Source organism: Pristis pectinata, chromosome 4, assembly GCF_009764475.1.
Source record: "Pristis pectinata isolate sPriPec2 chromosome 4, sPriPec2.1.pri, whole genome shotgun sequence".
NCBI lineage: Eukaryota > Metazoa > Chordata > Chondrichthyes > Rhinopristiformes > Pristidae > Pristis > Pristis pectinata.
Genome location: NC_067408.1, coordinates 41,500,743 through 41,516,774, shown reverse-complemented (window position 1 = coordinate 41,516,774; position 16,032 = coordinate 41,500,743).

The window sequence follows — 16,032 nt, the reverse complement described above, 5'->3', positions numbered from 1 at the left end:
CCAAAGGATCGCCAGTGTAAAAAGGAATGGTCTACCACCAGAACACAATTGCAGCCACCTGAAAGCAGTCAATCTCATCAAGCGCCAGACAAAGATGGGGGAAAATGATGACATGGTGTGAAACACTAAAGAAACAGGTTATTTCAAATAAAGCGGATAAATAAACATCCGGTTTAATCCAGTGAATTCAACATTATAGGCTTTTATTCGTCAACTTGGTGTGAATTGAAAAGGCAGATTATATAAGTGCAAATAAGAGATTAATCTTTTTTTTTGGGAGAGTTAAAATACAGTTATCACCAGACCACTGAACAAAATAATTTTTATGTCACTTCTTTATGATAAAGATTCAATGTTACACAATATCAGCTTTTGGTACTTCTCTCAAGATGGCGCCGGGGTGTGGCGACTCGTTACAAGCTACTCTCTGTAGATCTACTCGTTATTTCTATTATAATCATTCTACTCTTAAATCTAAATTCTATGTCTACACTTTACTCTGTGTTCTGTATTGTTTTACCTTGTACTACCTCAATGCACCGTGTAATGAATTGATCTGTATGAACGGTATGCAAGACAAGTTTTTCACTGTACCTCAGTACAATGACAATAATAAAACAATTCCAATTACATCTATAATGTACTTTACTAGTAGGACAGTAATAACAGAGCACATTAAAAGTAGAAAGCACGTAGTTCTCCTCCCCCAGTGTTGATTGCATGAGATTAATGGAAAGCACAAAAAGGTACAATTTGTTCTTGATGAGACACACTAACACTACTATTTTTTTTACAATATTCACCTCATCTCATAGTGTGAGATCTCCTTGCTGCTTTCAGTTATGACTGAAAATTCTTTAAGGCCCAGAGCCCAGTGGTGATAGCATCTTCGATACACAATATAAATGGAATATTTGCATGTATATACTTGGTTCTTGGTTTTAAGTGCAGATTAACTAGGCCAGGCCGCAATGAACATCATCAAACTATATCCCTTCTTTTAATTCTTATAGTTGACTTTGACACAAACAGCACAATTAAAAAAATAACTCAATACTTTTTCTAAGTTTTATTTAAGTGTCATGACAATAAACATGTCCAATTACTGAGTATGCATCTTAATAGGTTTGCTGGTATCGATTCTAATGTGAGAACGAGGAAAAAGCTATTAGCAAACTTTCCAATCAATATTGTCGAGCGACAGTTAAAATATACACCTAGTTGCACAGTAGCTGGAATATGAATAAAGTTAGCAATTTGCACCTTCTTTTATTGGAGTCGATTCCCATCTGTTCAGTAGTCTGATTGATAGGACCATTATTGAAAGACTGATGCTGTGTCTTGGTGTTAAATTGCATCTGCTTGATATAATTTTCCCTTTAAGAACACTGATTCTGGGCTTCTGCCTGCTGCTGAGCCTTTCTTCACGTGCACACTGTGCGTTAATTCCACATGCACAGCTTCGTGCGGTGTGGCAAGCATCAAGTGAACGTGACATGACGAGTGATGTCACTGGTGCATATTCTGCATAATTCCTTGTTTCAACATCAGTCAGCAGCAGCAACCTCTTGGGCTTAAAGAGGATCTCTTTCACAGATTGCCAAGAGTCAGTTGTCCGTCCTTTCTTTTCTGTCATTTATCTGCAACCAGAACCAGGTGATATTTTTCAAAGATTATTGTTTTATCTCTGATAAGCCTTCACTAGATAACCTTGTTCTAGGATACTGTCTCCCAGTGTGCGATGTCAATGCCAAATATATTGAAGTTTGTCTCAAGGATATCTTTAAAGCCTTTCTTAGGGCTCCCCATTTCATTTCTCCGTGACTGCATTGGGCAGACAGCAATTCTGCTTGTAGGCTTACATCAGGATTATGCACACAATGTCTATTCCGCCTCATGGATAAGGCAGAGATAAGTGTACTGATTGGGAATTGCAATCAAAAATAACGCACAACGTGATATAATTTCTACTCCTGTCTCACCAGTCCCATCACCTTCTTTACAACTCACATAAATAACCAGCTTTTCAGCCAAGATTTAACTTGCCATTCTTCATATCCCCTTATTTGGCTTGGAATTCAGTATCATTTAGTTTATGTTTCTGTGAAACACTGTGGACAGTTTTTTTTCTACATTAAAGAACCAGCAGGGAGATAAGGTGTTATTGATGACAATAAATGGAAATGATCCAGTAACTTCATCTTTTTCTCCCTTACTCCAAATAGCCAGTGAACAAAAGAAGTTGATACAAGGTGGAAATGAAAATATCTGTGGAGAATTTTGCCAATGGATAATATTTAGGCATTTAATAAGAAGAAACGTTGCCCCTGTAGTGCCATAAAAGTGCATGGACACTGTAGCTTTTCCAACAACATGCAGTTTAATAAAATTTGATAATCTATTGCGGTATGAATATCATCCACATTTACTGGAACTTATCTGCAAGTCAGAGGTAATAATTCAAGCTGGATGTATTTTTAAATAGCAAAGTATGAGCTTTGCAAAAGTCGCCATTGTAAAAAATGATGAAAATAGAGCCAAAAATCACAGACCGCAACCCTCCCTCCCCAAATAAGAACCGTCACAATATTTTATATTCTGAAACATCAATCGAATTCCATTGACCTTTGATATTTTATCAAATTATCTTCTATTGTTTAACATGGAACAATTACAACTATTAGATAATATGACTGCATAAAATCGATCTGAAAGTTGAGGAGAGGTTCCTGACAAAGAATCTAGAAAGGTTTACTGTGTTAAATTAGTATTTTTCCTGGTACCATATTAGAGATATCAGCCCATATTTTCCAGTTAGCTCACAGCTGACATTGAAGAAACCTGCCCGCAAAGATCAAGGTGGCTTTGTGATATAGACTTGCACTTTTCTGAAGCAGTTTGTGATCACGTGGTGGCCCTATGGTGTTCATGACAGGGATATCACCAGGCAAGCTGGGTGACCAAACAGAATTTCCTACACATAGCGACTCAGGAATTTAAAAAGCAGTAATTTTAGTCTGATGAATTTTAGTCCGTAAAAAGACAAGACATACACAATAACAATGATACAAGCAGAGCCACTGCCTCACAACACCAGATAGCAGTGTCCAATCCTGACCTTGGGTGTGGAGTTTGCATGTTCTCCCTATGACAATGTAGATTTTCTCCAGTACTCTGGTTTCCTCCCACATCCCACAGATGTACAGTTTGGTAGGATAAATGAGCACTGTAAATTGGTCCCAGTGCGTAGATGAGTGGTAGAATCTGGGGAGATGATGAGAACATAGGGGGAATAAAAAAACAGGATTAATGTAGGTTTAGTGTAAATGGGTGGTCAATGGTCAGTGTGTCCTCAGTTGACCAAAGGGCCTGGTTCCTTGCTGTATGTCCCTATGACTCTATAAAGTAAGGGATCAAACAAACTCGGAAATAATTTAAAATAATTTTTGCAAATGTCATTCCAAAGGATTGATATAAAACCAATCTTTCTGAAACAGCAAGGACGTTATGCAATCTCATCCCAGTAGTCTATTAAAAAGTTACAAGATTAAAAATTTTCAATGATTTTCACAGTCAGAATGGCACAAACAGTCGAAACTCGCGTCAAATCACTAATTCTTCACTGACTGCACCAATGAATCCTGCAATACTTTTTGGAGGAGAAAATACTATTTATTGCAATCTCCAGAATTTAACACTGCATATTCAGATGTCAGAATATGCTATCAGTTATATTGTATAACAATGCAAAAAATTAACAAATCTCTTTTAGCTTGATTTTTTGGTTTAAAGAATCTATTCGTTTCCATAGAATACAAGCCCTTCGGCCCACCATGTTGTGCCGATCTTTAAACCTCACCTAAGACTATCTAACCCCTTCCTCCCACATATCCCTCTATTTTAAATTCCTCCATATGCTTATCTAACAATCTCTTGAACTTGACCAACGTATCAGCCTCCACCCCAGGCAGCGCATTCCATGTCCCAACCACTCTCTGGGTAAAAAAACCTTCCTCTGATATCTTCCTTGAACTTCCCACCCATTACTTTAAAGCCATGCCCTCTTGTATTGAGCACTAGTGCCCTGGGAAAGAGGTGCTGGCTGTCTACTCTATCTATTCCTCTTAATATTTTGTATACCTCTATCATGTCTCCCCTCATCCTCCTTCTCTCCAATCAGTAAAGCCCTAGCTCCTTTAGTCTCTCCTCATAATCCATACTCTCTAATCCAGGCAGCATCCTGGTAAATCTCCTCTGCACCCTTTCCAATGCCTCTACATCCTTCCTATAATGAGACGACCAGAATTGGACACAGTACTCCAAGTGTGGTCTAACCAGAGTTTTGCAGAGCTATATCATTACCTCGCAGCTCAATCCCACGATTTATGAAAGCTAACATCCCATAAGCTTTCTTAACTACCCTATCCACCTGTGAGGCAACTTTCAGTGACCTTTGGATATGTACCCCCAGATCCCTCTGCTCCTCCACACTACCCAGAATCCTGCCATTAACCTTGTACTCCGCCTTGGAGTTTGTCCTTCCAAAGTGCACCACCTCACACTTCTCCAGATTGAACTCCATCTGCCACTACTCAGCCCAGCTCTGCAACCTATCAATACCCCTCTGTAAGCTTCGACAGTCCTCCGCACTATCCACAACACCACCAACCTTTGTGTCATCTGCAAACTTGCTAACCCACCCTTCCACCCCCTCATCCAAGTCATTAATAAATATCACAAAAAGTAGAGGTCCCAGAACCGATCCCTGTGGGCAACCACTAGTCACAGCCCTCCAATCTGAATGTACTCCCTCCACCACAACCCTCTGCTTTCTACAGGCAAGCCAATTCTGAATCCACACGGCCAAGCCTCCCTGGATCCCTTGCCCGCTAACCTTCTGAAGAAGCCTACCATGTGAAACCTTGTCAAACGCCTTACTAAAATCCATGTAGACCACATCTACTGCACTACCCGCATCAATCTTCCTGGTCACCTCCTCAAAGAACCCTATCAGGCTTGGGAGACATGATCTTCCCTTCACAAAGCCATGCTGGCTGTCCCTAATTAGTCCATGATTCTCTAAATGCTCATAGATCCTATCTCTTAGTATCCTTTCTAACAGCTTGCCCACCACAGACGTAAGGTTCACTGGTCTGTAATTCCCTGGACTATCTCTACTACCTTTTTTGAATAAGGGGACAACATTTGCCACCCTCCAATCCTCCGGTACCATTCCCGTGGACAATGAGGACTCAACGATCCTAGCCAACGGTTCAGCAATCTCCTTTGCCTCATGAAGCAGCCTGGGGAATATTCCATCAGGCCCCAGGGACTTATCTGTCCTAATATTTTCCAACAGCTTCAATACAGCCCCTCTCTTGATATCTACATGCTCTAGAACATTAACCTTACCAACACTGTCCTCAGTGTCATCAAGACCCCTCTCCTTGGTGAATACTGAGGAGAAGTATTCATTGAGAACCTCACCCACTTCCACAGCTGCCAGGCACATCTTCCCACTTCTGTCTTTAATCAGACCTACCTTTACCCTCATCATCCTTCTGCTCTTCATGTATGAGAAAAAAGCCTTGGTATTCTCCTTAACCCTACTCGCCAAAGCCTTTTCACATCCTCTTCTTGCTCTCCTCAGCCCCTTCTTAAGTTCCTTCCTTGCTACTCTATATTACTCATGAGCCCTATCTGATCCTTGCTGCTTACACCTTATGTATTCTGCCGCCTTCTTCCTAACTAGTTGTTCCACCTCTCGTCACCCACAGTTCCTTCACCCTGCCATTCCGTCTCTGCCTCACCAGGACAAACTTATCCCTAACATCCTGCAAGAGATCCTTGAACATCGACCACATCTCCATAGTACGTTTCCCTTCAAAAATGTCAGCCCAATTTACACTCACAAGTTCTAGCCTTATAGCCTCATAATTTGCCTTTCCCCAATTAAACATCTTCCCGTCCTCTTTGCTCCTATCCCTGTCCATGACAATGCTAAAGGTTATGGAGCAGTGGTCGCTGTCCCCCAAATGCTCACCCACCAAGACATCTGTCACCTGACCCAGTTCATTACCTAATACTAGATCTAATATGGCATTCCCTCTTGTCAGTCTGTCAACATACTGTGACAGGAATCTGTCCTGGACACACTTAAACTACCTTTGGCACTAAGCAGGTGCCAATCAATATTTGGGAAGTTGAAGTCTCCCATGATAACAACCCTGTTATTTCTGCATCTTTCCAAAATTTGCCTCCCAATCTGCTCCTCAGTATCCCTGCTGCTACCGGGGGACCTACAGAATACTCCCAGTGGAGTAACTGCTCCTTTCTTGTTCCTAACTTCCACCCATACTGACTCTAGAGAGGATCCTTCTACATTATCCACCCTTTCCGCAGCTGTAATAGTATCCCTGACCAGTATCGCCACCCCTCCTCCTCTTCTGCACCCCCCCCCCCCGCCCAACCCATCTCTTTGAAAACACTGAAAACCAGGAATATTCAATATCCATTCCTGCCCTGGTGACAGCCAAGTGTCTGCAAGAGCCACAATATCATAGTCCCATGTACTTACCCAAGCTCTCAGTTCATCACCCTTATTCCTGATACTTCTTGCATTTAAGTAAATGCACTTTAGCCCATCCACGTTTCTACTTTTACACCCTGTACACTGCTTCTCCTTCCTCAAAGCCTCTCTGCCTGTTAGATTGGACTTTTCCCCATCCCCTTCTTCCTCTGACCTACCCCTCTGGTTCCCATCCCCCTCGCAAACTAGTTTAAACCCTCCCAAACCACCTTAGCAAACCTGCCTGCAAGGATATTGGCCCCCCCCTCGGGTTCATGTGTAACCCATCCTCTCTGTACGGGTCCCACCTTCCCCAGAAGAGATCCCAATGATCAACAAATCTAAAACCTTCCCTCCTGCACCAACTTCTCAGCCACGCATTTATTTGCCATCTCCTCCTATTCCTACCTTCACTATCGTGTGGCACTGGCAGCAATCCTGAGATTGCTACTCTTGAGGTCCTGTTCTTCAGCCTTCTGCCTAGCTCCCTAAACTCACTTTTCAGGACCTCATCCTTCTTCCTACCTATGTCATTGGTACCAACATGAACCACGACTTCTGGCTGTTCTCCCTCCCACTCAAGAATCCTGTGGACCCAATCAGAGACATCCCGGACCCTGGCACCTGGAAGGCAACATACTCATGCTCACTTCCACAGAACCTCCTATCTGTTTCTCTGACTATCGAGTCCCCTATCAATACTGCCTTCCCTCTTCTCCTCCCTTCCCTTCTGAGCAGCAGGACTGGTCCCAGTGCCAGAGACCTGGCTACTGCTGCTTGATCCCTGCAGGTCATCCCCCTCAACTGCTTCCAAAGCAGAAAACCTGTTATTGAGGGGAACAGCCTCCGGGGTCCTCTGCACTATCTGCCTGTTTGTTTTCTTTTTCCTTTTCTCTCCCCTGACAATCACCCTTCTATCTACTTCCTGAACCCCAGAAGTACCTGCTCTAAGGGGAGGGGGGGGTAGTGACTGTCTCTTGATGTACAGTATCTACATAACTCTCCCCCTCCCTGATGCTTCGCAGTGTTTGAAGCTGCAACTCCAGTTCATCAATTCTGAGCTGAAGTTCCTCCAGCCTCAAGCACTTACTGCAGACATGGTCATCGTGCACCATAGCAGAGTCCACTAGCTCCCACATCAAGCAGCTGCAGCACACCACCATGTCCTCCATCTGAACTAATTCTAAAATTACCTAGTTTTATCCTACTTAAAAATTTATAACTGATAACAGGTAAACCTTACCTTTACCTACCAGCTACTCGCCCGCCTCGCCCCTTGAGCCAAAGCCCAAAACACTCTGCTCCCACTCACTCCACTGCCCACTGGTTATGGCAGTCTTCTTGTTAAACTGTTCGCGCGCGCGTGCTACCGACTGACGTCACGTGCCTGCGCAGTTACTCCCCGCTATCCCTGAACCGTTAGAAAAAAAAACTTCTGTTCGGAACTCCTCGGCTGCTTCTGCTTGCTCGCCTGTCGCTCCCGATTGAAAACGCTGAAGACTTTCAATGTGCATCAATTTATTGTTCGTGTATACAACTCTTTTGTTCACTTACAAATATTACAACACTGGCATAAACTTTATTGCCTTACTAATCTACATGAGCAGTAGCTCTAATCATTCATTGCTATTTCTCTGTTATCTGTTCTTTTGACACTACCTTTATAGCTTATTCTTAAAGCAGTAACAATGTCACCTTTTAAATCACAAACTGGTAATGCATTGCACTGCTTGAAACTCCAAACAAAAATGTTATCCTGCCCTGCTCTCTCATCTTCAACAACATGAAAGCAGTCCTTTTCTATCTACATAGCCCTATCTCTAACAAATTACTCCTTAATCTGATCTGTCTGAATAAAAACTATTTTAATCTTCAAGTTTTCATTTTGCTTGTACTTCCTAATCCTAGGCCTATTGAGTTAGGTCTCAGATCAGTCATAATCTTATTAAAAGGCAGAACAAGTTTGAATATTGAATGACCTACTCGTGTTGCTGTGTTCCTGTAACATCCAGCTTCTGAGTTGGTTTTGTACTCATATTATTTGAGGTCATCCAATGAAGTTTCTGGTCAAGTGTGAAGTTGAGATAGCTGATGGTGGTAGTGCCATTGAATCTCAAAAGGTAGCAGTGGACACACTCTTGTTGGAGGTTATTCCCTTCCACTCGTGTGATCCCTATATTACTTGATACTTATCAGTACAAGTCTGATGTTATCCAGATCTTGCTCAGGGTTGCATGGACTATTTCATTATGTAAGTTATTGCAAATGCATCGAAATTGATCAGCTGCTGACATCCTCATTTCCAGCGGTGGGAGAGTCATTCATGACACTGTTTGGGCGTGCGAGACTCCCTTGAGGGTGTCTGGTAATAATGTCCTAGGATTGATTTCTAATGGGCATAAACATCTTCCATTGTGCTGCTTAACTCCTTTGCAAAAAAATAAGAATCTCCATTTCATTACTGGCTATGCACCGTTTGTTAAACATTGCATACTGGATTCTTATTCCATATAAATTTTCTGAACTAACTTCCCTACCTCAAGCTTACACTAGAAACTTGAGAACATATTTAAACTACCACTTCCTTCTCCCACAGAAGCAAAATAACAAGTAATTTGAGAGGAAATGAATATGGAGCAGGCCAGAAACATGCACACTATTTGCAACCATGTTCGTCAAGACCATTTGTAGCCTCTATACTGCAACTCTAATTCACAAAGACCATGGCCCTATTTTACAATAAACAAACAAACAAATCAGCTACAATATTAGGCAGAGAATAAAGCAATTAATTGCAATTCAAGATAGGAAAGCTTGCTCAACACTGCAATTCTCTGTTCAATACATCACACTGGATTCGTTATGCATCTTTACTACAAAAGTCACTCAAAATTGGAATGTATAATGATACACACCCTACAACCTGAAACCAAGCTTCAGGCTTTAGACTTTCACACTTACGTACTTCAATATAGATGACAGCTCACAGGGAGCTTTTGAATTCCCAGTTCTCTTGTACTGTCTTTACCCAATCAAAGCTGACCAGGAGCCACTTCAATTTCCTAAATATTTTATTTGTGCTTTTCCTGGTTCTGTCTCTATGGCAATGGTGAAAAGCTGACTATAAGACAGCCAGGAATAGAACAGCATGTTACTTTTTTCAGACATGTGCTCCTCAGAACAAAGGATCCAACTGGCTTATTTCATGTCTCATTTGTTATGAAGAATTTCTTTACTGTCCATTGCTTCCTGCACCATGCACCCCCCCTCCCCCCACACTCGACTTATTTTAAATGGTTTTACAACAGTGGTTATTCTGCTTGCTATTTGTGGCAATAAAAATATCTAAAGTCGTGGAACTGAGATGATATCTTTAACATTGTATCTGAACTCTGCTTAACCTCTGTGCAATGAACTGACCACTGCTTGTGTTATCACTTTGCCTTCTGTTCTGCTTTCATCGACTATTCATACATCACATTAAACAAAGTCAACTTTCATCTACCATTAGAAAACATTTCTGCAGGACATTTGAGTCTTCTTATCTACATACATTTTCATGTTAGGGAAAGTGCTCTTTACTACCCTGTAAATACATTTTGACCATGGTTTTGTACTGATCTTCAATTTCCAGTAATAAAAATAAGGTATCAAGAGTATAAAAATTTGCAAATCTAGAAACTCTCTATTTGTAATTGCCACTTTTGTGTGCTTTGTGAAAGTGGAGCACAGTCTCCAAGCATGTCACATACATACACAGAGAGGTCATCAGGCATGCACAGTTACGTTAATCATTATCTAATTTACATTTGACATCATTGTTGTGAAATTCGACTGTGCCCCAGTTATTTCCTGCTGCTTCTAGTTGTGCACCACCTGCTGCAACAGAGAATAAAGTGCAAGCGTGAGCAAAATGCAATCCAACCGATTCAAGTGCCTATCAGGGTTATTCAGCTGACAACGTGCAAAAGTTGTGAAATGCGGATATAAAACCAGCTTAGTGTGCGAGAGTGGGTGAAACTAAGAATATTAGATACAAATCTTGATGGATAGTGTTTATAGGTAGGTGAGTGATGGAGGTGAATTGATTAGTGGCTGACTCTTGTGTAGCAGTGTAATGTCATGGCATTTGAAGAAGAATTCATTAACTTTGCCATATCCAAATTCATTAGTGTTCTTTGAGCACTGCATCGAGAGCTGCACTTCTGACATTCACGTCCATAGTTATCTATTTCCACTGCCTGAAGAACTTGCTTCCACTGTCCAGCACACCTTTCCAGCTACTGCACCAAGACCACCAGTATAGCATCTGTAAATCTGGGAGTCCATGCTCTTCTCTATTGTCAGCATTATTCTCCCTTTTCAGTTATTTTCAGATACAGAAAAATTCCTCTCGCCCTGCCTGTCCCTTAAGTAGTGCAGGGAAGCTTTATTAATCCGAGTGAGGAATGATATTGAGCTCCAGCTGATTGTGCAGTCAACAGTGGCTGCATACTTAAGTTGTTATAATTAGCAAGGATGGCATGCTGATTGCATTCCACTCAGCAGGTGTGGATTAACTGCACAACACGATCTTTGCAACTGGTTTCTAGGGCTAACCAATTTAACCCCTATTGAGGATAATATTGCTGATAAGTGAAGAAAGGGTAAGCACAGAGACATCAAAGATAATAGCTGCAGTTTAAATTGTGATAAGTTGTGATGAAAATTTTTTTTCCCCAAGGTTTGACATCCAAGATTTTATAAAAATCACATACAATTTGCCAATGTTATGCGGGCTATCCAACGCAAGCTTCCATAATTTGAATTAAATTGTTAAATGCTGACTACAATTTGCATTTAACTGGATGGATGAAGGTACAGGAGTGGGTATAGAACTTGGGGATTGTAATCCTGAGGGAAAGTGGGAAGAATGTTGGACTAAAGTGGACAGTGCATTGTCCTTAAGAAACACAAAAAGCATTGAATATGACTTAGACGAGAGTCCTTATGACAATAATTTGTTGTTACTCAGATGTTACCAACAAATTTAGTGACATTTGATGCAATTTGGAGTAGGGGTCCAGAGACGCAAAATAACATCAATCATGCAATGGTTTTCTGAAAATCTTACTGGAAAACCCTCATGATGAGAAATAAGTTGAGAATCAACAGTTGTTTCCATTAAATTAGAAACTGCCCTTGTTACACCGGTCAGTCAATCAGCATTTCAACTCTCCCTCTGTGTAGACAAAGCTTTGTTACACAGTTAGTTAGGCATTGTTGTAGATATGCCAGTGTTTCCCATGAAGGAACATGACAAAACTTCCATTCCATGCAATCAGCACAAGCCCCTCAACAGTTGCTAAAGTTGACCCAGAATGAACCTTTGAATTCTCTCAAATCCTGCATATTGTAAAGGCTACATTATACAAGTTGCAGCATTGCTTACTTCCACCTCTACCATGATACAAACTTTTGTTTTCATAATCTGTCATCAACACACTCCTAGGCTCAAGACATTTACCAGACTGCAAGTCATCCAAACTCTCTCTGCTCGGATCTTATTCACACTTATCCATATTGTTGTACATTAGATGAATCCTCAGTCTTACCCTGCTCTTCTTCAACTTATTTCTCTTACACCCTGTGTAAATTTGCTACATTGGCTTTCATGATTTTATAATACATTTTGTCCCTATGCATATTTCCAGTGTTTACATTAAAACTATCAAATGAAAATGATACATTTATAAAATAGAGAAACGATTACCACAGAAGAAAAATCTCAACTTTGTGAAAGACAATGAAACTATTTCATTTTGATTAATCTTGACTTTTTTTTGGAAGTGTTTCAAAGACTGAACTTTTAGTAAAACTTCAGGGGTCACTTATGTTTTATCAGCTAAATGAGAGCACAAAATGTCAATGTCTTGAATTGCCAATAATAACTGAAAACATTGGTAAATGGGCTGGCCAAGAATTCAAACTGTGGACAGGTTCACGTTATATGTTATGCTTCTCTAATTATATTCTTGCTTCCAAAACAATAAAATTAATATAAAAAAGACACTATTTAGAACCACTTTGGAGATAGCTACAGAAAGAACACAAGTAATTTGTGGTAATTTAAAGGCTACATTATCTGGAGAAGTAAGTTTAAATAAATTATCAGTTATTGTTGCAAATCAGGCATCCAAAATTCCTTTAATGAAGAGGCGATCTAATTTCAATTATATTCAGTGATATGAAGTGTTTCAATGTAACATGAACAAAATATTTCTCAACTGTATTTCCTAATGATTCCAGGATAGTCAGATGCAAATTAGAGGGATTTTTGCTGAATATTTGAGGCACTATACAAAGCCTACTCTTAAGCAGCAATGCTTTAAAACAAGGTGACCTCTTAAATAAAGTAGCTGAAATCCTTGTTTATGAAGCCATCCAAAGGCTTGGTAAGCTTAATTGCCACTTAAAATGTTTGATAACGGTCAACAAATAGGTTACACCATAATTTGCTGGCTAACACTTCAACCAATATTGTCTCTTAACAACAACCTGCTGTTTGGAAATAACTATGTTGATTTCAGATGTACTTGTGATACCACTTACTTGCTTCCCAGCCACATCTCTTCCTTTGTAAACCTCTCTAGCTTTGATTTATTCCTCGTTTATTCCCCTCCTTCACTTTCTGGGTCCACTCATGATTACCAGCATCCTTCAAATAGTCAATGTTTCTCAGCATCCTTAGATCCATACTCAGCACGTCCCTGACGCACACTTGCTCTTGACTCTGTTCAGCAGCAGCATCTCACAGTTTCTCCAACGGTGTTCTGGCAAGCAAAATGAAAGATAATTGAAAATTTCTCTCTCTAGCCAATGCTGCCCGACTTGCTGAGCATTTCTAGTTTTTATTTCACTGTTTTAAAGTTGAAGCACTTAGGGGCATTGTGGCACAGTCTGTAGAGCTGCAGCCTCAATGCTCCAGTGACCTGGATTCAATGCTGACTCTCGGTGCTGACTTGGAGGAGTTTGCACCTTCACCTTGTGACTGTGGGATTCTGGTTTCCCCTCACATCACAAAGGCATGTGGGTTAGTAGGTTAATTGGCCCCTATAAATTTCTCCTTGTGTGTAGCTTGGTAGAATCAGAGGGGTGGGGGGAAGAATAAAATGGGATTGGGGTAAGTGAGTGCTCAATGGTTGGCAGACGCTCGGTGTTTCAGTGCTGTTTCAATGACTATGACATCAGGAAAATTCCCAGACTACATTGTCAGAACTTCACCAACATTTGTTCTGCATGTTCTCTGGAAAATCCACCTAAGGATTAGATGTACCAAAGTTGTCCATTATGCAACATAATTGGACAACTTTTGTGCATAAACAGGAGCAAGAGAATGCTTCACCATCAGCATTTTCTTAGGAATTCTCCTTGGCCTGAATGAGGATGGGAGAAAAACATAAGGTACCAGGAACAAGGGTGATGAACTTAGAGCATGGGTAAGTATGTTGAACTATGATGCGGTGGCCATTACAGAGCCTTGGCTGTCTCAAGGGCAGAAATGGCTGCTGGATATTCTGGGGTTTAGATGTTTCAGAAGGGACAGGGACGGAGGTAAAAGAGGTGGGGGAAGTGGCTTTGCTGATCAAGGACAGTGTCACAGCTGTAGAAAGGGAGGATGTCCTGGAGGGACCGTCTACTGAGTCAGTGTGGGTGAAAGTCAGGAACAGGAAGGGAGCGATCACTCTATTGGGAGTATTCTATAGATCCCCCAAATGAGGAGCAGATTGGGAGGCAGATTTTGGAGAGGTGCAAAAATAACAGCATTGTTGACATGGGTGATTTCAACTTCCCTAATATTGATTGGCACCTCTTCAGCGTAAAGGGGAGATGGGGCAGAGTTTGTTAGGTGTGTCCAGGAAGGATTCCTGACACAGTATGTGGACAAGCTGACTAGAGGAGAGGCCATTCTGGACCTAGTACTAGGCAAAGAGCCTGATCAGGTTTCAGATCTCTTGGTGGGAGAGCATTTTGCAGATAGTGACCATAACTCCTTGATCTTTACTATAGCCTTGGAGAGCGATAGGAACAGACGATAGGGGAAAGTATTTAACTGGGGGAGGGGGAATTATGCTGCTATTAGGCAGGAACTTGGGAGCATAAATTGGGAACACATGCTCTTGGGGAAGTGCACAGCAGAAATGTGGAGGTTGTTTAGGGAGTACTTGCACAGGGTTTTGGAAAGGTTTGTCCCATTGAGGCAGGGTAAGGATGGTAGAGTGAAGGAACCGTGGTTGACAAGAGACGTAGAATATCTTGTCAAGTGGAAGAAAGCTTACAAGAGGTTTAAAAAGCAAGGATCAGACAGGGCCCTGGAGAGTTACAAGATAGCCAGGGGGGAGCTTAAGAATGGACTTAGGAGAGCTAGAAGGGGGCATAAGAAGTCCTTGTCGAGTAAGATCAAGGAAAACCCCAAGGCGTTCCACACATGTGAAGACCAGGAGGATGACTAGAGTGAGGGTACGACCAATCAGGAATAAGAGAGGAAACTTGTGCCTGGAGTCAGAAGAAGTAGGGGAGGTCCTTAATGAATATTTTGCTTCAGTATTCACCAGTGAGAGAGACCTAGATGATTGTGAGGATGGTGTACAACAGGCTAATATGCTAGGGCATGTTGACGTGAGGAGAAACGATTTGCTGGAGCTTTTGAAAAACATTAGGATAGATAAGTCACTGGGGCTGGACGAGATATATCCAAGGTTATTATGGGAAGTGAGGGAAGAGTTTGCTGCGTCTTTGACGATGATCTTTGCATCCTCACTGGCCACAGGAGTAGTGCCAGATGATTGGAGGGTGGCAAATGTTGTTCCTTTGTTTAAGAAAGGGAGTAGGGATAACCCTGGGAATTACAGACCAGTGAGTCCTACTTCAGTGCTGGGCAAATTATTGGAGAAGATTCTTAGAGACAGGATTTATGGGCACTTGGAGAAGCAAAGGCTGATTAGGGATAGTCATCATGGCTTTGTGAGGGGCAGGTCGTCCCTCACAAGCCTGACTGAACTCCTTCAGGACGTAAAAAAGCACATTGATGAAGGTAGAGCAGTGGATGTGGTGTACATGGATTTTAGTAAGCAGTTTGATAAGGTTCCTCATGGATGGCTCATTCAGAAAGTCAGGAGGCATGGGATTGAGGGAAACTTGGCTGTGTGGATTCAGAATTGGCTTGCTTATAGAAGACAGAGTGTGGTGGTAGATGGAGCATATTCTGCCTGGAGGTTGGTGACCAGTGGTGTTTGCAGGAATCAGTTCTGGGATCCCTGCTCTTTGTGATTTTTATAAATGATTTGGATGAGGATGCGGAAGGGTGGGTAAGTTTGCTGATGACAAGAAGGTTGGTGGTGTTGTGGATAGTATAGAAGGTTGCTGTAGATTACAACAGGACATTGATAGGATGCAGGGCTGGGCTGAGAAGTGGCAGATGGAGT